This window comes from Orcinus orca, chromosome 20, assembly GCF_937001465.1.
Source record: "Orcinus orca chromosome 20, mOrcOrc1.1, whole genome shotgun sequence".
Taxonomy (NCBI): Eukaryota; Metazoa; Chordata; class Mammalia; order Artiodactyla; family Delphinidae; genus Orcinus; species Orcinus orca.
This window is the reverse complement of record NC_064578.1, coordinates 24,845,822-24,869,682: the sequence shown is the minus strand read 5'-3', so window position 1 is coordinate 24,869,682 and position 23,861 is coordinate 24,845,822. Positions and strand designations below refer to the sequence as shown.

General features: G+C 35.9%; 1 long non-coding RNA gene across 1 annotated transcript in view; it reads right to left on the bottom strand.

Annotated features, from left to right (window-relative positions):
* The window catches only part of LOC125962683 (uncharacterized), a 75,156-nt gene extending 52,069 nt beyond the window's left edge, over positions 1–23,087 (bottom strand). The window contains exons 1-2 of the long non-coding RNA XR_007474217.1: positions 22,959–23,087; positions 18,166–18,293 (exon numbers count right to left, since the gene is read on the bottom strand). This is a non-coding gene — a long non-coding RNA (uncharacterized LOC125962683). The remainder of the gene's footprint in view (positions 1–18,165; positions 18,294–22,958) is intronic.
* Positions 23,088–23,861: the final 774 nt, after the last annotated feature.

The window sequence follows — 23,861 nt, the reverse complement described above, 5'->3', positions numbered from 1 at the left end:
GAAGTGAATCTGTTTAGAGAAAAGAATCTGCTAAAAGTTTTGTCTTTGGAACTTGGAATTAAAACTTTAACAAAAAAATCATGTTTACCTAAAGCATTCTGAGACAACTTAGTTAGAAAAGCTTAAATTTTCACAAATGGAAGCAAAAATGGTAGAAGTTATAAATTAGGCTAAATATCAGATCCAAGGAAAAAAGTTAAATGATAAAATGAGATTAAGAATATGGGGCAAGGACCTATGGTCAATTAATCTACAACAAAAGAGGCAAGAATATACATTGGAGAAGAGACAGTCTCTTCAATAAGTGGTGCTGGGAAAACTGGACAGCTACATGTAAAAGAATGAAATCAGGACATTCTCTAACACCATATACAAGGATAAACTCAAAATGGATTAAAGACCTAAATGTAAGACCAGATACTATAAAACTCCTAGAGGAAAACATAGGAAGAACACTCTTTGACATAAATCGCAGCAGTATCTTTTTGGACCCATCTCATAGAGTAATGGAAATAAAAACAAAAAGAAACAAATGGGACCTAATTAAACTTAAAACCTCTTGCACAGCAAAGGACACCATAAACAAAAGGAAAAGACAACGTACAGAATGGGAGAAAATATTTGCAAACAATGTGATGGACAAGAGATCAATTTCCAAAATACACAAATAGCTCATACAGCTCAATATATTTAAAAAAAAACAATCAAAAAGTGGGCAGAATATCTAAATAGACATTTCTCCAAAGAAGATACACAGATGACAAACAGGCACATGAAAAAATTCTCAATATCACTAAATATTAGAGAAAGCAAATCAAAACTACAATGAGGTATCACCTCACACCAGTCAGAATGGCCATTATCAAAAAATCTACAAATAATAAATGCTGGAGAGGGTGTGGAGAAAAGGGAACTCTCCTACATTGTTGGTGGGAATGTAAATTGGTGCAGTCACTATGGAGAACAGTATAGAGGTTCCTTAAACTAAAAATAAAGTTGCCATATTATCCAGCAATCCCACGCCTGGGCATACACCTGGAGAAAACTCTAATTTGAAAAGACACATGCTCCCCAATGTTCACTGCAGCACTATTTACAATAGCCAAGACATGGAAGCAACCTAAATGTCTATTGACAGATAAGTGGATAAAGAAGATGTGTTACATATACACAATGGAATATTAACAACCATTAAAAATAATGAAATGCCATTTGTAGCAACATGGATGGACCTGGAGATGATCATACCAAGTGAATTAAGCCAGACAGAGAAAGACAAATATCATATGATATTACTTACATGTGGAATCTAAAAACAAAACAAAGCAAAAAAGATACAAATGAACATATTTACAAAACAGAAATAAACCCACAAAGAAAACAAACTTATGGTTACTAAAGGAGAAAAGGGTGGGGGATGAATTAGGAGTTTGAGATTAATGTATACACATTACTATATGTAAAATAGATAGCCAACAAAGACCTACTGTATAGCACAGGGAACTATATTCAATATTTTGTAATAACATTTAAGGTAAAAGAATCTGAAATAGAATATATATATATATATAACTGAATCACTGTCCTGTACACCTGAAACTAACACAACATTGTAAATCAACTGTACTTCAATTTAAGAAAAAGAAATAACCAATTAAAAAAGAAACACAATGAATCACACAGGAAAATATCCACACATTATTATATGGATAAAGCAGATGATAAGATATACGTACTCTATGATCTTCTTTTTGGAATCAAAGTCAATTAACAATGCTTGGGATAAAAAAAAGACCAGAAGGATAAACACCCGAATTTTAAGAAAGTAATTGCCTCTGGGTGGTGGAATAAAAAGGGTTTAAATATTTTTTCTTAAAAAAAGAAAATAGGGGGCAAGGTATTTTAAGATATTACAGATGAAGTTATGCTAAATATCAGATCCAAGGACAAGGGTTAAATGATGAGATGAGATTAAGAATGGGGGCAAGATACATTAAAACATTATAGATTAGTATAAGTCGCTTAAGATTTAGGCTATTGGGAGAACCTTACAGAAACCTGCAACATGTGCTTAGGGATAAAAATATCTAACCAATTTTGAGCCTCTATTATCTACTAGCCACTGCTTTAAATATTTTACATATAATATCTCATTTAATATCAAGAGTATCTATTTGAGATATTTGGGAAACAGCGGTGCAAAGAGGCAAATTCAATTGTAGCCCAACGTCTGTCTTTAGAGACTTGCTGTTCAATAGAATTACATGTGGTGATGGAAACATTTACAATCTGTTCTGTCCAATATGGTAGCCATAAGTCCTATGTGGCTATTAAACACTTGAACGCAGCTACTGTAACTGAGCTAACAGCCACATGTGGCTAGTGGCTTCTGTATTGGACAGTACAGCTCCAGAGACCAAGCTCTTATCCACAATGTCATGGGACCAACTTTCGGCAAATAAGTCTGTGGTACCAGGTAGTGCAATATCCACTTTTGCAATGACACCTGAAATCTAAAAAAGGAGCTGGTCATTAAAAGATGCCAGGAAACAATATTCGAGATTTACAAAAAGAAAATAGCGAGGGAAAAATTAGATATCTAATTTTAGAATTCTCCTTGAGTTCTGTGGACCTGAGAAAAGGTTAAAATGAGATGGAGCTGGGAAGGTTAGCAAAAAACTGTGCAAGCAAACGTTTAGCTACAGTAAAGGGAGTGACTGCTTCCCCTGAGCGTATTCTTCAAGGAGGTCAACTTTCAACTATGTTTTGTTTTGTTTTTTTAGTTTATGTATTATTTAGGGTAACACTGGCTACTGTAACAAATGCCTCAAAAATGTATATTTGTTCAAACACAAAAAAAGTTTATTTTTACTCACCTAAAATCAAAATGAGCAGGCAACTCTATTCCAAGTGATAAAATGGGAGCTTGGCCCCTTCTTTCTTGTGGCTTTGCCACTTTCAGTGAGACTAGTGTATTATATTATGTCATACTCAGGAAGGGAATAAAGAAGATCAAGGATCCATAGACTATTTTGTGAGCTATTCCTGGTTGCAGTGAGCATCAATTCTGCTTAAATAACATGGCCTTGTCACCTGATGACCAGAGTAGTTGGCAAATTTAGGTTAGCAGTAGATCCAAAAGAAGATAAAACAGATTTGATGCACAGCTATACTCTCAGCCACATGCTAGTTGTGACTTAAACCTATGATGAAATATTGGAAGAGGCAGCTTGAAATACACAAGAGAAAAATTATTTTGAGACCAAAACATACAAAAGATAATCAACAGATTATACTTATCTTATGTGATCACTCTGCCTTCCAGAATTTCCAGGGGCTCAATTTAATGCTTTTGATATTAGAATTTGGAATTTTAGTACTTGTAGGCCAAGATACTGAAGACACAAGATTAGGACAAAAAGCATGTATTTGGCAATCAATAAGCTGAACCAGACTGGGGCCTGTGAGTGATGCAGAATATGATAAGAGATTAAGAAATAAAGGAGTATGTCAGAGTAACCCTGGAGAACCTGGGCTAGCCATGCTTCTGCACACTTGTTTCACTTACCATCATGCACTCAGGAACATTCTTACAGAACTATTCCCAATGCTTGGATAGTACTTTCCTTTTGGCAGAAGTTATTTATTTTAACAAGATCTTGGAGGACAAATCACCTTAAAGTGCTCTTGGGATGTTGAGCAAAGACTCAGCCATAGTCAGAAAGAAATAACAAATGTAAAACAGAGAGTCACGGGTGCTAAGAACTGGGGGAGAGTGGGAATCTTCTCTTTTAATACATACATACAGTAGTAGAGTATAATTGTTAGGAGCAGAGGTTTTATAACCAGAAATTAATTTCACATTTTAGTACAACTATTAACTGTTTAACCTTCGAAATATTAGTCTCAGTTTTCTCATGCATGGAGGAAGAGTAAGAAATCTCCCATATTGTTATTTTGAAGGTTAAATGAGTTAATATGTGTACAACACTGAGATGATTGTATGCCCTATATATGTCATTATTTTTAGTAGCTTCTGATTATAAGCGAGGGATATCACATCCCAAGGGTTTGAATAAATTACTAAGCTCAAACAGCAGGACTGTTCCAAGTTTTTTGTTGTGAAGCCTAGCTCCTCCTGGGATAGAAGAGATTAAGAGTGTCATGTATGAAAAAAAAAAGAATGTCATGTATGAACTGAGACTTGAGTTTGCATCCTGCCTTGTAACCTATAACTGTGTGCTAGAAAAGTTAACTTTTTTTTATAGAAGAGATTTTTTAAAAAAAATAATTATTTGGCTACACTGGGTCTTTGTTGCCGTGTGTGGGCTTTCTCTAGTTGCAACGAGCGGGGGCTACTGTTCGTTGCTGTGTGTGGGCTTCTCTTGTTGCGGAGCACGGGCTCTAGGCACGCAGGCTTCAGTAGTTGTGGCATGCTGGCTCAGTAGTTGTGGTGCACGGGCTTGGTTGCTCCACGGCATGTGGGATCTTCCCGGACCAGGGCTCAAACCCGTGTCCCCTGCATTGGCAGGCGGATTCTTAACCACTGCACCACCAGGGAAGTCCCTAGAAAAGTTAATTTTTTAACATCTCTAATTCAGTTTTCTCATGTGTAAAATGGGAAGGATAATACTAGCTCATTCCTAAGATTGTTTTGAGGTTGGAATGACATTTTTAGAACACTGTTCTCAATGCCTGGCACAAAGCCAGCACTCAGTAAATAGCATCCATGATGATGATGATGATGACGACAATGATAATTACATGCTGATCATTCTGCTACTTTGTTCTTATCATGTAAAAACGATTTCCATTAAGTGAAGGATTTAAAATCATTTGAATAAGCAATTCCATTCCTTAATAGGAAAAAAATATATAGTATGATAACATTTTTACTCTGTGCTGACGTTTTAGACCAGGGCTCCCCAACCCCCAGGCTGCAGACCAGTACCGGTCTGTGGCCTGTTAGGAACTGGGCCGCACAGCAGGAGGGGAGTGGCGGGTGAGTGAGGGAAGCTTCATCTGCCGCTCCGCATGCTCGCATTCCACCCGAACCATCCCCCCTGCCCTCCCCAGTCTGTGGAAAAATTGTCTTCCATGAAACCGGTCCCTGGCGCCAAAAAGGTTGGGGGCCACTGTTTTAGACTATCTCTTATTATTATAAATGATATTTTTAACAATGCAATTTTATACCACTAAAAGGAAAAGAGGAAATTAAATCAGTATCAGTACATGCTTTAAAGAATAAACATCTAGAAAATCATTTCAGAACACTCTGGTTTTCAACAATTAAGAACTCATTGATAGAAATGTGTTAACATATTACAATTGAGTCCTCACCCATATTTCAGGCACATGATATTTAAATATAATGTATTATACTCCTGACATTTGTTCAGACCACTCATGAACTAGAGCCCATGATTTATTCACAACTGTTATAACACATTCTGATAATTTATTTGGAAGAAAGCAATCTGCATTAATCATTTATTAATTATTAATAAAATATAAGAACTGCATTAAAGAACTGCTGTTCAAAAATAACCTTTTCTTCCTGAAGCCAAGGACCTATTTAATTTCACCTTGCATTTCGTAAAGATTAATTGCCTTTTCAGGTGTTGTCCTCCAGTTTGACCCTGTAAGGTTTTGGGGAAACACTTTTTACATACAGATAGAAATGTGTCTGAGTTGAATTACACCCCCTAAGAAAGATATGTTGACATCCTTACTCCCAGTAGTTCAGAATGTGAACTTTTTCATAAATAGAATTGGGGCAGATATAATTATTTAAGTTAAGATGAAGTTATAGAGTAGTGTGGGTCCCTATTCCAATAGGACTGGTGCCCTTATAAGAATTCAGCCCATGTGAAGACACAGAGACACAGGGAGAAGGCCATGTGAACATGGAGGCAGAGACTGGAGTGATGCGTTTACAAGTCAAGGAATGCCAAGGGCCATGACCGGAAGCTATGAGGAAGACGTGGAAGCTACTCTCCCACCGAGACTTCACACACACGCACACACAAAATCAACCCTGCCAACACCCTGATTTCAGACTTCTAGCCTTCAGAACGGTGAGAGAATACATTTCTGATGTTTTAAACCACCAGTTTGTGCTGCTTTGCTATAGCAGTCCTAGAAAATGAATACACTGTGCTTTTTCTATTCTTGCCAGTATGCCTGCAAAGGTTTGCAAAGGCTTTACTGAAAAGACTTTTCATGCTGTGGTTAGAAAGCGCTGATTAAAAATTCCCAACTCCTGACATTCAGTAGTTAAGCGTTGCAGTTTGTTTGGTAAATTTATCTGAACCTCTGCATTTTCACCTGTGAAACAGGGCTAATCATATTACCCTTGCAGAATTATATACCTTGATGGTTTACACATTCCCAAACTTGGAGCAATTAGAATAATTGTTCAAGCCCTTTCAAGTGAATATCAGTCAGAAAGGAGCTTAGAGTGGGGAGGATACTGCTGGCTTACATAAGACGGATGTGACTCTAGGGACCTCAGGGGTACATTTGATGAATATCAGTTTGCCAAACTTTTATCAAATTGTGTCATACCTACATCTCACTTATTTACTTAATCTTATGTCTGATAAAAGGAGAGGGAGAGATGGAAGTCAGGAGAAATCCAGATAAAAAAAGAAGAATGGAAGAAGGAAATGAGAAAAAGAACAATTAGAATTGTTCACTCACCTTTGTGCCACTCAAGTTAATGTACTGGAAAGAACTTAATATAGAAGATTCTAGATCTGTTTCCTCTTTTTCTCAGGATTCCAGAGCCCTCGTAATATTTACACCTTACTCTGATGACCATGATTTAACACTTTAAACATATAGTGTATGTTTTTCATGAAACCCAGCACCTAACTCCTTCTTTACAAAAAAAAAAAAAAAGTTTTTTTGTTTCAGTGCTGGAGGGAAAAGTAACTTTCTGGGTTTTGTTGAGTAAAGTGTATCCAATTCTTATCATGAAGAAATTTATGGAATTTTCATAGGAATATGGAGTAGGCAGAAAGGTGACGCTCAAAGATATCCATTCCCTAAATCCTAAAACCTGTGTATATATTATGTTGGTGAAAAGGACTTTGAAAATATAGTTAAGAGTATGGACCTTGAGATGGGGAGATTATCCTTGATCATCATGATGGGCTAAATTTAATCAAATGAATAATTTAAAGTTAAGAAACTTCTGTGGCTGTGGTCAGAGAGATATTTAACAAAAGAAGAAGGGTCAGAGGAGGATGTGACTTGAGAAGAACTTGACCCACTATTGCTGGCTTTGAAAGAGGGAGGAAAAGAGCTATGAGTCAAGTGACACAGTGACCGCTAGAAGCTGAGAATGGTTCTTAGCTGACAGCCAAGAAAAAAACATGGGTATCAGTCACACAACTGCAAGAAACTGAAATCTGCCAACAGTCCAAGGGGCAGGAAACACATTATCTCCTAGAAACTCCAGAAAGAACACACTCTTGATTTCAGCCCATGCTGGACTCCTGACCTAACAGATCTGTACAATTATACATTTGTAATTTTTAAGTCACTAATGTGTAGTAATTTGTTACAGATGTAATAGTAAACTATTACAGTATAATTGACTATGAATGATTATCATATTATGTAGTGATATTAGATCTTTACTGCTTTGTATGATATAATCTACTTCTGTACATTGATTAACTAATTCAATAAATTTTTATTGAATTTAATAGCACTGAGTGTATCTGTGTGTGTTCCATTGTTTTGGTTTTCTTTTCTGTGTCTGCTACTGTAAAGTGCCTGATTATTTTTGCTTTTCTTCTCTATTCCTTTTTTTTCAAATTCTTTTTATCATTTTCTTCACTTACATCTATGGTTTTCATTTTTCTCCTTTCCATTACCTATTTTCTTTATGAGATTCTCTGCTATCTATACATTCATGGCTTCTAGGTTAGCCCTTACTTCCAATTTTTTTTTCTTTTCTTTCTAATCTTTCCTGAACTTTGTCAGCTCTCTTTCCATGTCTTACTATTTCCTATTATTTTATTTAATAAGTTTTCTAATTTTGATTTATTTTTATTTATTTAGGTCATTATGAAATATAAGGCATTGCCTTGGGCCATTTTTTTTCTGGTATTTCTTCACCTTGCACAGGTCTTTATATAGATTGTTATATATATTTTTTAGATAATATCCTAGTGTTAGATTGAATCACAATCCTTTGTTGTTTCTGTAGAAACTATATGTACTTCTCTTCTGAAAAAGATAAAGTTATAGGAATCCAATTTACCATTCCCCTCCTTGAAAAAAGAAACAGTAAAATTATATAAATTTATATAAAACTATATTATATAAAACAATTGCACATCAAAAGGTTGGAGATAAACATGCTAGTTAGTTTGATTATGGTGATCATTTCACAATGTGTACCTATATCAAAACATCACACTGTATATCTTAAATGTATACAATTTTTGTCAATTATACCTCAATATCGTTGAAAAGATTAATTTATAATGCTGTAGTAGAAACATAATGTTAAATGGCTCATGAATATGTAGTAATAGCCCATGGTCTAATGGGCTGTTTGGAAATAAACAGTATTTTTAACAAGTATTCTCTTCTGAAACTTGTTCAATATCATCTTTTAATAGCTGATGCAAAGGGATTTCACAATACTGCTGAAAATATCTGGGGGCTAGAATTTGCTTAATATTAAACATTAGTCAGTAATAAAAGCATATTAAAATATGTATATTGGCCTTTAGGCAATGAATGATAGTGTAGTGTTCCCTGAGAATCAGGAAACAAACTAAGCCTTGCACTGGCCTCAGTTTACAGACTGAAGTGAGCTTCCAGGCCATGTGTCAGAGAAGGAGAAACCAGGAAGAACCTAGAGAAATCCCTGATATGAACAGATGGAGCAGAAAATCTAGGGAGGCCAGAGTGGCTAGAATTTTCAGAAAAGAACACTGGAGGAGTAAAAGATGCACTTAGAGAGAGTGGTGGATATTTGCAGAGGGTCTTCTTCAAGTCTTACTGGAAACTGAGCAATAAATGCACATGTAGAAATTGCCTAGGGCCAGGAGAAGAATAACCTGAAAGTATTAGAGAAAAAAAAAATCCTCGATGCTCACATCTAGCTGGAAATATCTCCTGTTCCTACAAGGCAGAGTGGAATCCCTCGTAAGTGTGATGCATCAGGGAACACACTCAGAAGGGTTTTGGCTCAGTAATGAGGCAAAATTAATCCTAGATTAAATGCTATTCTAGTCTCAATAAAGTTTACAAGCAGTTCCTAATAGGATAAGACTGTTTTCATGTATCTTAACTACATCCCAGATAAAAAGAAAATAATATTTTTAGAAATTTTAAAATATCCACCATACCCGAAAGGTAAAATTTGTAGCGTCTGGAATCTGACGAAAACTTCCAGGTATGCAAAATATCCAAGCAACTGTAACTCTTGAAGAGGAGAAAATTTAATCAATTAAAACTGACCCAAAATGACAGGTTATACATTCAGTAGACAAAGACATTAAACCAACTAACAGAACGATATTTCATATGTTTATGAAAGTAGAAGAAATATTGAAATGGTATGTGGAAACATAAAAGATAAAATGACCCAACAAAACCTCTAAAGATGAAAATTTTAAATCCAAGATGAAAATACAAGGAGTGGTTTAAGGGCAGATGAGACACTGCAGAAAAAGGATTACTGAAATTGAAGGCATAATAATAGAAATTATCTAAAATGGTACACCAAAAATAAAAATGGACAAAAATGAACAGGGCATCAGTGAACTGTGAATTAACCTCAATGGCCTATTATATGTGCAATTAGCATTGCTAAAGAAAAGGAAAGGGAAACAAAAATATTTGCAGAAATAATGGCTGATGAAAACTATAAAACTACAGATTAAAGACACTCGATGAACAAAGAGACATGAAGAAAACTACACAAAAACAAATTGTAAGCATGTTGCTTAACACCAGTGTAAAGAAAAAATCTTATAAAAGCAACCACAGTAAAGAGAGGAACAAAGATAAGAAAAATGGCATACTACTTTCAGGAACAATGCGAGAATAAAAAAGAAAGGGATGGAAGAAGCAACATGTTTAAAGTGCTGAAGGAAAACCCACATGTAAACACCACCTGCCAGCCTAGAATTCTACAGCCAGAGAAAAAAAATTTTTAAATGAAGATAAAATATTTCAGACCTATAGAAATTAAAAGAATTTACTACAAGCAGATCTGCACTACAACAAAAGATAAAGTAAATCCTACAAGAAGGAGAACATATCAGATGGAAATCTGGATACAAGCTAATGAATAAAGAGCATAGAAATGGTAACCAAAATGGGTAAATGCTAAGACTATTTAAATTTAAGTAAAAGATAATTAACTCTACAAAGCAAAACTAGTAACACCACATTGTGGTTTGTTAACATATAATGACATGTATGATACACAGCACAAAACTTGGCAAGGGGTTGCGGAGAAATAGATACATTCTTATAAGGTCTTTGTACTGGCTATGAATTGGTATACTTTGACTAAAAGGTAGATTCTAATCATTTAAATAACTATATTACAAACCCTAAATCAAATACTAAAAGAAAATAAAAAGTACCTTCTGAAAACTACCTACAGATAACAACATCATACCTTAATAGTTAAGGGCTGAATGCTTTGCTCCTAAGATCAGCAATGAAACAAGATTGAACTCTCTCACCAATTCTTTTCAACACTGTACTCAGATTCTAGTCAGTGAAATACGATATGAAAAAAGAAATGAAAATTATCAAGACTCTAAGGTAAGAAATATAACTGTTTTATTAGCAGAAAGCATAATCTTGTAAAAAGCAATTCCTAAGGAATCTCTAAAAGCAAGTTCTGGGACAAATAAGTGAATTTAGCTACATTATAATACAAAAGAGAAATATACAGAAATCAATTGTATATCCTTATACTGGTAAAGAAATATCAGAAATTTAAAATAAAAATAACCTTTGCAATTATGTCAAATATATGAAACATTTAGCAATAAAACTGACAAACCATGTGCAATTCAACTATATTGAAAACTACAAAGCATTTTTAGAAAAAAACAATTAATGCAGAGATATACCATGTTCACAGATCAGAAGACTCAATATTTATGTCAACCGTCCTTAATTCATTAGGCAGTCAACACAATCTTAATCAAAATCTCAACAATGTTTTTTGAGGAAAATGAAAAACTGATTCTAAAATGCATATGGAAATACAAAGAACCTAGAATATCCAACTGAACTTTGAACAAGAACAACACATTTGGGGGACTTGATATAAAGTGAAGCCATGATATAAAGCGACAGTCAGAAAAAGGTGGTGTTAGTGTCAACATAGAGAGACCAATGGAAATGACGTTTTTTGGGGTGTGATATTGTTTGTTTTAAAGTATTTATCAAGCATCATGGGTAAATTAATCTGATTCCTGGTCATAACAGCATTCTTGGATTTACCTCCATGGTAGACTGTCATAAGTAGCTGTTTCTGTAACCCTGTCTCATGCCTCTGCACTTGTGATACGCATAATATGAACTGTAAAAGTGGGATAACAGAGGACAGTTGTGAAGCAATGGTACATCTGTTATAAAATAATGATGTCACACATCATGAGGGCAGATCAAGAGGCATGATCCTCATGATATGTGAAAAGATATTAACTGTAGAAATGATGTTAATTATTTTCTAAATGTCATTTGTTCAGTGTTGTTCATGCTATATGAGCAAGAAATATCTATTATCTCTCAATGGTTACTGGGACAAATAAATACCATATTGCTGAAATAATTAACTCCTTTAAAGAGGAACACATTTGGTTCTGTTAGGTTTGGTTTTACATATTAAAGTTTGCAATGGGTTAAAAGGTACAGTGATCTGGGAAGTAGGGGCAATGTTGATTCGTGCTTACTAGAATGTGTCTCAGTTCATTTATGTAAAGTATAAATTATAGATATATAAAGAAAGGAAGCCAGAATAAAAAGGCATTATAAGTCAATGCGAGGCTGCATTTATAGAATAGCACGTTAGCACATTCTTGTTTTCACTGAGTTACCACTCAAAATCACCATAAATTCTGATTCATGATGCAAATATTTTATAGCATGTTATCATGCGTCTTTTCTGATATACATATTTAAATCATAGGGCTTATTTAAATCATGTATTTATTTAAATCTTTCATGAGATTATTATGCAGTATCAGCAATGCCGTGAGAAGACTCATTTCCTTGCAGTTTCGCAGTCTCCACTTTTACCAGTTATCAGATATATAAGAAACTACATGAAGAGTTGGAAGGAGAAACACATTTCTTAAGAATGCTGTGTCTCCTGAATCATTTTATTAGTTTTCAATGCTGATTTTACAGCAAACCAGACATGATTAGGAATAGAATTGGGTCATCCCATGGAAGGAAATATTTACTGAGCTCTTACTGTATGCAAGGATCTTTGTTGGATCCTGGGGAGGGGAAAATCATGCTATGAGGATAAGGATGTAGCTTTTAAGTTGATGTACAAGTTCCTATCTATACATGAAAAAGTAAGTTTTATTACCATAATACTCAGCAGGCATAAAAAGAATGTGTGCACTTATAAAATGTTACTTTGTTTTCTAAAGTATGTTTCATGGACTACTAATCCTAGAAAATGCCCTGACATATATAAAATAATGAACACATGTTTTGATTAAATTATTGGCTGAATGTTTTAAGAAAATGTTCCATTATCAATGTATATCAAATTCTCCCTTTTAGTGATTCGAGGGACATGTATTATTTTAGGACTCTCAGTAATATTTGACAGAATAAGCATATTCATTCAATGATGTTTATCCATTTCATCTTTTTAGGTGTTATGAATATTTTCAATTGTTTTAGGTTAAACAACAAGCAATATGTATATGTTTCATATAACTTATTTTGAGAATTACTATGATTATTTGACTACTATTACAGATGTTAGCACTTTTGCAGTAAAATGGTGGATATACATATTATTGGTGAGTTACAGCTAGGCAGAGGGGGAACTCAAAGATTGTGCCCTGGGAGCAGCTCCACAGGCCCCTTGAAATGTGCCAAACCAGAAGCTTGCCCTTTAAGCCGAAGCTCCTGGACAAGCAAATGGACCTGTTTCTTAGAAAGACGGGAGCTGTGTTTCATTCTGCTATCTGTGCAGTGCCCTGGGGGTGATAGTCTGCCCAGACTCTCTCTTTCTGATTGTTACAGCCCCAAGGGACCCAGGAATGCAAGGCCCCCAGCCTCCAGGCCAGATGACCGAGAAATGTCCCTTGGCTGCACCTACAGAAACTGGGTAACTAGACATGTGTAGAAGCTCCCCCCCAGGAGATACTGGCACTTTGGAATGAGGTGGGGGGAATGTGAAGATGATACCCACAAAAGTAAGAAAAAGAAATAAGGAAAAAAGAAAAAACACTCCAAGTGAAATGAACTCAAAGAGATCCACACCAAGACACATAATAAAACCATCAAAAGCCAAAGATAAGAGATCTTGAAAGCAGCATAAGAGAAACTATTCAATACATACAAAGGATCCTCAATAAGATTATTAGCAGGTTTCTCATCAGAAACTTTGGAGGCCAGAAGGCAGTGAGCTCATATACTCAAATTGCTAAAAGGAAAAAAAAAAAGAAAAACAAAAAAAACCCAAACCCTGTTAACTAAGAGTCCTGTATCTGGCAAAATTATCCTTCACAAGTGAGAGAGAAATTAAGATATTGCCAGATAAAAGCAGAGGGAGTTTGTTACTACTAGATATGTCTTGCAAGAAATGCTCAAGGGAGTCCTGTAGGGTGAAATAAAATGACACTAGACAGTAACTTGAGGCCATATGAAGAAACAAAGACCCCAATACAGATAAATACATAGGCAATTATAAAAGCTAATATTATTGTAACAATGGCTTGTAACTCCACTTCGTATTCTAAGTGATTTAAGAGACTAATGCATTAAAACAATTATTATTTTATATTACTTTTGGGCACACAATGTATAAAGGTGTAATTCTGTAATATCAAGAGCAAGGGGTGGGCATGGAGCTGTAAAGAGCAAAGTTCTTGTATAATATTGAACTTGAGCTGGTTGAAGTTAAGCTGGTATAAATTCAAATTAGAGTATGCTAAATGTAACCTCCAAGGTATCCACAAAGAAAATAACTTATAGAATATAAACAAAAGGGAATGAGAAAGGAATTTAAACATTTCAGTACCAAAAAAAAAGAAAAAAAATCAGCTGATCAGCTGAACACTAAGGAAGACAGTAATGCAAGAAGTGAAAAACGAAGCTATAAAACATATAGAAAACAAGATGATAGAAGTCCCTCCTTACCAGTAATCATGCTTAAATGTAAATGAATTAAACTCTCCAATCAAAAGATTGTCAAAATGGATGAAAACACATGATCTAACTATATGCTGTTCTCTCCACAAGAGGCTCACGTTAGATCAAAATGCACTAATAGATTGAAAGTGAAAAATGGAGAAGAGATATTCCATGCAAATAGTAACCAAAAGACAGCAGGTGTTGTTATACTAACATCAGAAAAAATAGACTTTAAATCAAAAAAGTTTACAAGAGACAAAGTAGGACATTATATATTAATAGAAGTTTGACGTATCTTCTTGCTGTAACCGTTACATTTACATTTCTAGTAACAGACAATCAAAATAAATGAAGCAAAACCCGACAGAATTGAAGAGAGAAATAATGGACAGAGCAAGCAGACAGAAGTAAGGAAATAGATACAATAAACCAACTATATATAATGGACATAGCACACTCTACCCACCAACAATAGCCTACACATTCTTCTCATGTGCACAGGGATATTTTCCAGGTTAGACCATACATACATTAGGCCACAAAGATAATTATCATGCAAAGTATTTTCTCTAACCACAGTGGAATAAAGTTAAAAATCAGTAACAGAAGAAAAACTGGAAAATTCACAAACGCTGAAATTTAACAACACACTCTTAAACAACCAATGGATCGAAGAAGATATCACAAGGTAAATTAGAAACCCCTAAGTCTGAATGAAAACCAAAACAACATACCAAAGCTATAATGCAGCAAAAGCAGTCCCAAGGGGGAAATGTATAGCTACAAACACATTAAAAAAACAGATCTCAAATCAAGAAACTAATTTACAACTTAAACTTGAAACAGAACAAATGAAACCCAAAGCTAAAAGAAGGAAGGAATTAAAGATTAGAGAATAGAAAAAGAGACAAAAATAATGAGATTAAAACCTGATTCTTTGAAAATATCAACAAAATTGACAAAAACTTTAGTTAGATGGAATGAAAAAGAAAAGACTCAAATTACTAAAATGAAAGCAGGGACATTACTATCAATCCTACAGAAATCAAGAGAATAACTATACTATGAACAACTGTATGCCAACAAATAGGATGACGTACATGAAATGGACAAACTCCTACAAACACAAAAACTTACCAAGACTAAATCAGGAAGAACCAGAAAATCTGAATAGATCTATTACTAGTAAGGAGACTGAGTCAGTAATCAAAAATCTTCCAACAAAGAAAAGCTCCAGATTTCATGGCTTCACTGGTGAATTCTACCAAATATTTAGAGAATTTTTCCAAATAATTGAGGAGGAGGGACCACTTCCTAAGTCATTCTATGAGGCCAACATTACTCTGATACTGAAGTCAGAGACACTGCAAGCAAAAACAAAGAAACAAACTCAAAACAAAAAACCACCAGACCAATTTCCCTTATGAACATTTATGGGGAAATCCTTAACAAAATACTAGAAAACTGAATTCACCAGCATATTAAAAGGATACATCCTAGGTGGGACTTATTCCTGAAATGCAAGGATGGTTCAACATAAAATTGATCAACTGAAATACACTGCATTAACACAACAATATGGAAAACACAAACACAATCATCAATTGCTCATGAAGAAGCATTTGACAAAATTCAAAGCCTTTTCATAAAAAAAAAAAACTAGGAAAAGAAGAAAAGTACCTCAACATAATAAAATCCATATGTGTGGAAAAACCCACAGCAAACATTATGCTCAATGGTGAAATACTGAAAGCTTTTCCTTCAAGATCAGGAACAAGACAAGGTTGCCCACTTTTTCCAATTGTAAGCAACACAGTAGTGGGAGTTCTAGTCAGAAAAAGAAATGCAGGGGGCTTCCCTGGTGGCGCAGTGGTTGAGGGTCCGCCTGCCAATGCAGGGGACATGGGTTCGTGCCCTGGTCCAGGAGGATCCCACATGTCGCGGAGCGGCTGGGCCCATGAGCCATGGCGGCTGAGCCTGCGTGTCTGGAGCCTGTGCTCTGCAATGGGAGAGGCCACAACAGTGAGAGGCCCATGAACCACAAAAAAAAAAAAAAAAAAAAAAAGAAACACGGCATCAAAATTGGAAAAGAAAAATTATCTCTGCAGATGATATAATCTTCCATGTAGAAAACCCTAAGTGCTCTGCAACCCAAAACCAAAATGGTCAGAGCTAATAAATGAATTCAGCTAGGGAGGAGGTGAAAAGTTAACACACAAAAACCAGTTGCATTTTTATATAATAACAATGAACAATCTGAAAAGGAAATTATGAAAATTCTATTTACATTAGAATCAAAAATAAAATACCTAGGAATTAACTTAACCAAGGAGGTGAAAGACTTGTACAGTGAAAACTACAAACATTGCTGAAAGAAATTAAAGGAGACATAAATAAATAGAAACATCCTATGTTCATGGATTGGAATACTTCATATATTCAAGATGTCAATACCACCAAATGTTATCTACAGATTCACTGCAATCTCTATCTTCAAAAAAAATATCATTGGGATTCTGATGTCGAAAATCCCATTCTAACATTCATATGAAATCTCAAGGGATCCCCATATAGCCAAAATAATCTTGAAAAAGGAGAACAAAGCTGGGGGACTCACACTTCCTGATTTCAAGACTTACTACAAAGCTACAATAATCAAAACAGTGTTGTACTAGCATAAAGACATATATATATATATACATAAATTAAATGAGAGCCTAGAATAAACCTTCATATATATGGTCAAGCGATTTTTGACAAGGGTGCCAAGACCATTCAATGGGGGAACAACAGTCTTTTAAAAAAAATGTTGCCCGGAAAACTGGATATCCACATGTAAAAGAATGAAGCTGGACCCTTACCTAATAGCAAGTGCAACAATTAACTCAAAATGGATCAGGGCCTAAATATAAGACCTAAAACTCTACTCTGAAGCTTCTCTATGATTTAACACACCAGTTTTTGATCATCAAGAGCACAGAATTTCTCCTGCCTGTTTGTGTCTCCAATGGCTAGTTTAGTCCCAGGTATATTTACACACATTAGTATTCTACATCTACTCAAATCAGCTTTGACTTAACCCATTTATATTTTAAAAAAAAACAGAAGAGCAAAACTAAAACAGACTTTATTTCTTTCTGAAATCTGTTGTGTAGCCCTTTTGTTGAATTTAAACATCACAAGTTTGATATAATTGTGAAGGGAACTTCCCCCCCCATCTATGGATAATCTTAATTACATTGTCAGCAGGTTCAAATACATCGCTACATTCTCAGAAGGTTTTTCTGCTTGCAATCAGCTACCTTGATGTTCTAATGCTGTTTTAGCCATCTCTTGGCCTCTCAGCTAAGAATGCCTGTCTCAGTTCTGCCTAGAAATCTACTACCATACAATGGAGTATTATTCAGCCTTAAAAAGAGAACAAAATTCTGACATATGCTACAACATGGATTAATCTTGATAACATTACACTAAGTGAAATATGCCAGCCTCAAAAAGATGAATACCATATGATTCCACTATATGAGATATTTAGAGTGGTCCAAATCATAGAGACAGAAAGTAGAAGGTTGGTTGCCAGGGCAGAGGGGAGGGGGCAATGGCAAGTTATTGTTCAATAGGTACAGAATTTCTGTTTTACAAGATGAAAAGTTATGGAGATGGATGGTGTTGATGAAACATTATGTATGTATTTAATGCCACTGAACGGTATACTTAAAAATGGTTAAGACAGTAAATTTTATCACTATAAAAAAATTGGAAAAAAAACCCAAAAATTGATTATCTCACAGTTCTGGAGGTCAGAAGTCCAAAATGGGCCGGCAGGGCTGCATTCCTTCTGGAGGCTCTAGAGGAGAGTCCATTTCTTTGCCTTTTCCAGCTTCTGGAGACGGTCCACATTCTCTGGCTTATGGTCACTACAAGCAAATAAACAAGAAAACTCAAAACAAAAAACTACCACACCAATTTCCTTTATGAATATTGATGGGAAAATCCTCAACAAAATTCTAGAAAACTGAATTCAGCAGCATATTAAAAGGATTATACACCCTGGCCAAGTGGGATTTATTCATGGAATACAAGGATAGTTCAACATTAAATTGATCAATGTAATATACCACATTAACAGAGTGAAGGGGAAAGAAAATATGATCATCTAAATTGCTGCTAAAGAATTTGACAAAATTCAACACCTTTTCATGGTAAGAAAAACACTCAAACTAGGAAAAGAAGGAAAGTACTTCAACATAATAAAAGTCGTATGTGTGGAAAAATCCACAACAAACATCATGCTCAATGGTGAAATACTGAAGGCTTTTCCTCTAAGAGCAGGAACAAGACAAGGATGCCCACTTTTGCCACTTCTAATCAACATAGTACTGGAAGTTCTAGCCAGAAGTATCAGGCAAGAAAAAGAAATACAGGGCATCAAAAATGGAAAGGAAAAATGATCTCTGCAGATGATATGCTCTTCTATGTAGAAAACCCTAAAGACTCCACAACACAAAACCAAAACTATTAGAGCTAATAAATGAATTCAGCAACATAGCAGGATACAAAGTCAACACACAAAAACCAGTTGCATTTCTATACACTAACAATGAACAATCTGATAAGGAAATTATAAAAATTCCATTTATAATAGCATCAAAGATAAAATACCTAGGAATTAACTTAACCAAGGAGGTGAAAGACTTGTACAATGAAAACTACAATCATTGCTGAAAGAAATTAAAGGAGACATAAATAAATGGAAACACATCTGATGTTCATGGACTGGAATACTTAATATTGTTAAGATGTCAATACTACCCAACGTTATCTACAGATTCAATGCAATCTCTACCTTCAAAAAACATCATTGGGATTTTAAAATAGAAAATCTCATTTTAAAATTCATATGAGATCTCAAGGGCTCCCCATATAGCCAAAACAATCTTGAAAAAGGAGAACAAAGCTGGGGTACTCACACTTCCTGATTTCAAAACTTACTACAAAGCTATGGTATTAGAAACAGTGTGGGACTGGCATAAAGACAGAAAGATAGACTGATTAAATAAAATAAAGAGCCTAGAAATAAACCTTCATATATATGGTCAGGTGATTTTTGACAAGGGTGCCAAGACCATTCAATGGGGGAACAGCAATCTTTTAAAAAATAGTGCTGGGAAAACTGAATATCCACACACAAAAGAATGAAGCTGGACCCTTACCTAGTGTCAAGTATAAAAATTAACTCAAAATGGATCAGGACCTAAATATAATACCGAAAACTATACAACCCGTAGAAGAAAACAGGAAAAAAGCTTCATGACACTGAATTTGGCAATGATTTCTTGAATATGACACCAAAGGTATAGGCAACAAAACAAAAAAGATAGATTGGACTTCATGAATATTAAAAATTGCGCATCAAAAGATAATATGAACAGGGTAAAAAGGTAACCTGCAGAATGGAAGAAAATATTTGCTAATCATATATATAAGGGTTTAAAGTAAAAAGCAAAAATAAACAAATGGGACCTAATTCAACTTAAAAGCTCTTGCACAGTAAAGGAAACCATCAACAAAACAAGACAACCTGGGGCTTCCCTGGTGGCACAGTGGTTGAGAGTCCGCCTGCCGATGCAGGGCACATGGGTTCGTGCCCCCGTCTGGGAAGATCCCACATGACGCGGAGCGGCTCGGTCCGTGAGCCATGGCCACTGAGCCTGCGCGTCTGGAGCCTGTGCTCCGCAACGGGAGAGGCCACAACAGTGAGAGGCCCGCGTACCGCAAAAAAAAAAAAAACACACAAAAAAACCCCCACAAGACAACCTACTGATTGGGAGAAAATATTTGCAAATTATATGACTGATAAAGGATTAATATCCATCATATATATAAACAGCTCATACAACTCAACATTGATAAAACAAACAACCCAATTAAAAAATGCACAGAAGAACTGAGTAGACATTTTTCCAAAGAAGGAATGCATATGACCAACAGGCCCATGGAAAGATGCTCAACATCACTAATCATCAGGGAAATGCAAATCAAAACCACAATGAGTTATCACCTCACACCCGTCAGGATGGCTATCATTAAAAAGAACATGAACTATAAATGTTGGCAAGGATGTGGAGAAAAGGGAACCCCTGTACACCGTTGGGGGGAATGTAAATTGGTGCAGCCACTATGGAAGACAGTATGGCGGTGTCTCACAAAACTAAAAATAGAACTACCATATGACCTAGCAATTCCACTCCCGGGTATATATATATATAAAAAAAAACCAAAAGCACTAATTCGGAAAGATACATGCACCCCAATGTTCACAGCAGCATTATTTACAATTGCCAAGATATGGAAGCAACCTAAGTGTCCATCAACAGATGAATGGATAAAGAAGATGTGATACACACACACACACACACACACACACACACAATGGAATACTACTCAAACACATAAAAGAACGAAATTTTGCCATTTGCAGCAACATGGATGGAGTTGGAGGGCACTATGATAAATGAAATAAGTTAGAAAGACAAACACTGCATGAAATCACTTATATGTGGAATCTTAAAAAATACAACAAACCAGTGGTTTACCAATGGGGAGAGAGAAAAGGGAAGTGGCAATACAGGGGTGGGCGAGTGGGAGGTACAAACTATTGGGTGTAAGATAGGCTACAGGGATGTATTGTACAACACAGGGAATATAGCCAATATTTTGTAATAACAATAAATCTAGTGTAACTTTTAAAATTGTATAAAAATTTTAAAAATTAAAAAAAAATGGACAAAGGACTTGAATAGATATTTCTCCAAAGAGGATATACACATAGCCAATAAGCACATGAAAAGATGCTCGGTATCACTAATCATTCTAATCAAAACTACAATGATATATCACCTCACACACATTAGAATGGCTACTACTAAAAACAAACAAACATACAACAAACAAACCCCATAAAACAAGTGTTGGTGAGGATGTGGAGAAATTGGAACCTTTGAGCACTGCTGATGTGAATATTAAAAACTGGTACAGGGACTTCCCTGGTGGCGCAGTGGTTAAGAATCCGCCTGCCAGTGCAGGGGACAAGGGTTCGAGCCCTGGTCTGGGAAGATCCTACATGCCATGGAGCAACTAAGCCCGTGCACCACAACTACTGAGCCTGCGCTCTAGAGCCCATGAGCCACAACTGCTGAACCATCATGCCACAACTACTGAAGCCCCCATGCCTAGTGCCCGTGCTCCAGAACAGAAGCCACCGCAATGAGAAGCCCATGCGCTGCAAGGAAGAATAGCCCCTGCTCACCGCAACTAGAGAAAGCCTGAGTACAGCAATGAAGACCCAACGCAGCCAAAAATAAAATAAATTAAAAAAAACAAACAAACTGATACAGCTGCTGTTGAAAACAGTATGAAGGTTCCTCAAAAAATTTAAGATAGAATTACCATATGATCCAGGAATTCCACTTCTGGATACATACCCAAAAGAGCTGAGAGCAGGATCTTAAAGAGGTATTAGTACTCCAACGCTTATAGCGGCATTGTTGACAATGGCTAAAACGTACAAGTAACCCAAGTGGTCATTGATACATGAATGGGTAAACAAAATTTTCTGGTTTAAAATAGTTAGCTTTTTTGTTTTTTGGATTTTTTTTTACAACACAGCAAAAAAGAATCTACAACTATCAAAATCTGCAAAACACCTGTAGAAAGGAGCTACCTTTTTTGAGCTGTTTAATTAAAGCTTCTCTAGGATTTACACACCCATTTTTGATCATCAAGAGCATGGAACTTCTCACACCTGTTTGTGTCTCCACGGGCTTTAGACACTTTAGTATTCTACATCTAATCAAATCAGCTTTCATTTAGCCCATTTATATTTTTAAAAAATAGAAAAGTGAAACAAAAACAGATTTAATTTCCTTCTGAAATCTGTTATGTAAACGTTTTGTTGAATTTAAACATCACAAGTTTGATAAAGTTGTCAACGAGGTCTCTCACCCACCCCACAGCCTGTGGAAAATCTTAATTACAGCAGATTCAAATACATCGCTACATTGTCAGCTGTTTTTTCTGCTTGGAATCAGCTACCTTGATGTTCTCATACTGTTTTAACCACCTCTTGGCGTCTCAGCTAAGAATGCCTGTCTCAGTTCAGCCTAGAAATCCACCACCATAAAATGGAGTATTATTCAACCTTTAAAAAGAAGTAAATTCTGACATATGCTACAATATGGATGAATCTTAAGAACATTATACTAAGTGAAATATGCCAGCCACAAAAAGACGAATACCATGTGATTCCACTATATGAGACATTTAGAGTGGCCCAAATCAGAGACAGAAAGTAGAAGGTTGGTTGCCGGGGCAGAGGGGAGGGGGCAATGGCGAGTTATTGTTTAATTGTTTACAAGATGAAAAAGAATTATGGAGATGGATGGTGTTGATGAAACATTATGCATGTATTTAATGCCACTGAACGGTATACTTAAAAATGGTTAAGACAGTAAATTTTATCACTATAAAATTTTTACCACTATAAAAAAATTGGAAAAAAACCCAAAAATTGATTATCTCACAGTTCTGGAGGTCAGAAGTCCAAAATGGGCCGGCAGGGCTGCATTCCTTCTGGAGGCTCTCGAGGAGAGTCCATTTCTTTGCCTTTTCCAGCTCCTGGAGGCTGTCCGCGTTCTTTGGCTTATGACGCCTTCCAGCAATGGCGTCACCCCAACCTCTGCTGTCAGCACAGCACCTGCTTTCCCCCAGCTTCCTCCGCGCACCTCCTCCGCCAACCGTGAGCTTCCTGCCTCCTTCTTATAAAGTGCCTTATATTGGACACACCTGATAATCCAGAGGCTTTCTCTGTCTCGAGAGCCTCAGCTTAATCACACCTGCAAGTCCTTTTGCCATGGAAGGAAACAAATTCACAGGCTCTGAGGACTAGGACGCCGGCATCTTTGGGAAACCATTACTCTGTTTACCGCAGTTGCCTAGAGAAATACTCACGTGAGTGTGGGAGGAGGTAGGCGCAAGGGCTTCAATACTGAAAGCAGGGTAAGCCCATGTCTGACAATAGGGTTGTGGTTGAACAACTGTGCAGACGTTCTATAGAATACTATGCAGCCATAGAAAGAATGAGCTGGATGACATGGAAGGCCGTCCGTGGTGCATTTTTAAATGAGAAGGTCAAATTTCGGAAATTCTTAATTCATTTGTTCGACAGATATTTTCAGTGTCTATCATGTTCCTGAAGCTGGAAGTACAGAAGTGAATTAAACAAGAGTTTATACTCTCTTTCTGTATAAAAACTGTATGCAGAAATAGGTGTGTACAGGGAAAAAAGGGTCTAAGCTGGAAAATAAATACTGATATGTTAACAGTGGGTATCTCGGGAGAGGAAGAGCAGGAAGTAAAAGCGGTGAAGGTTTGCCCTTCTTCTTTGGTTGTTTTTATATAGTTTTACCTTTTCAATGAGCATTTAA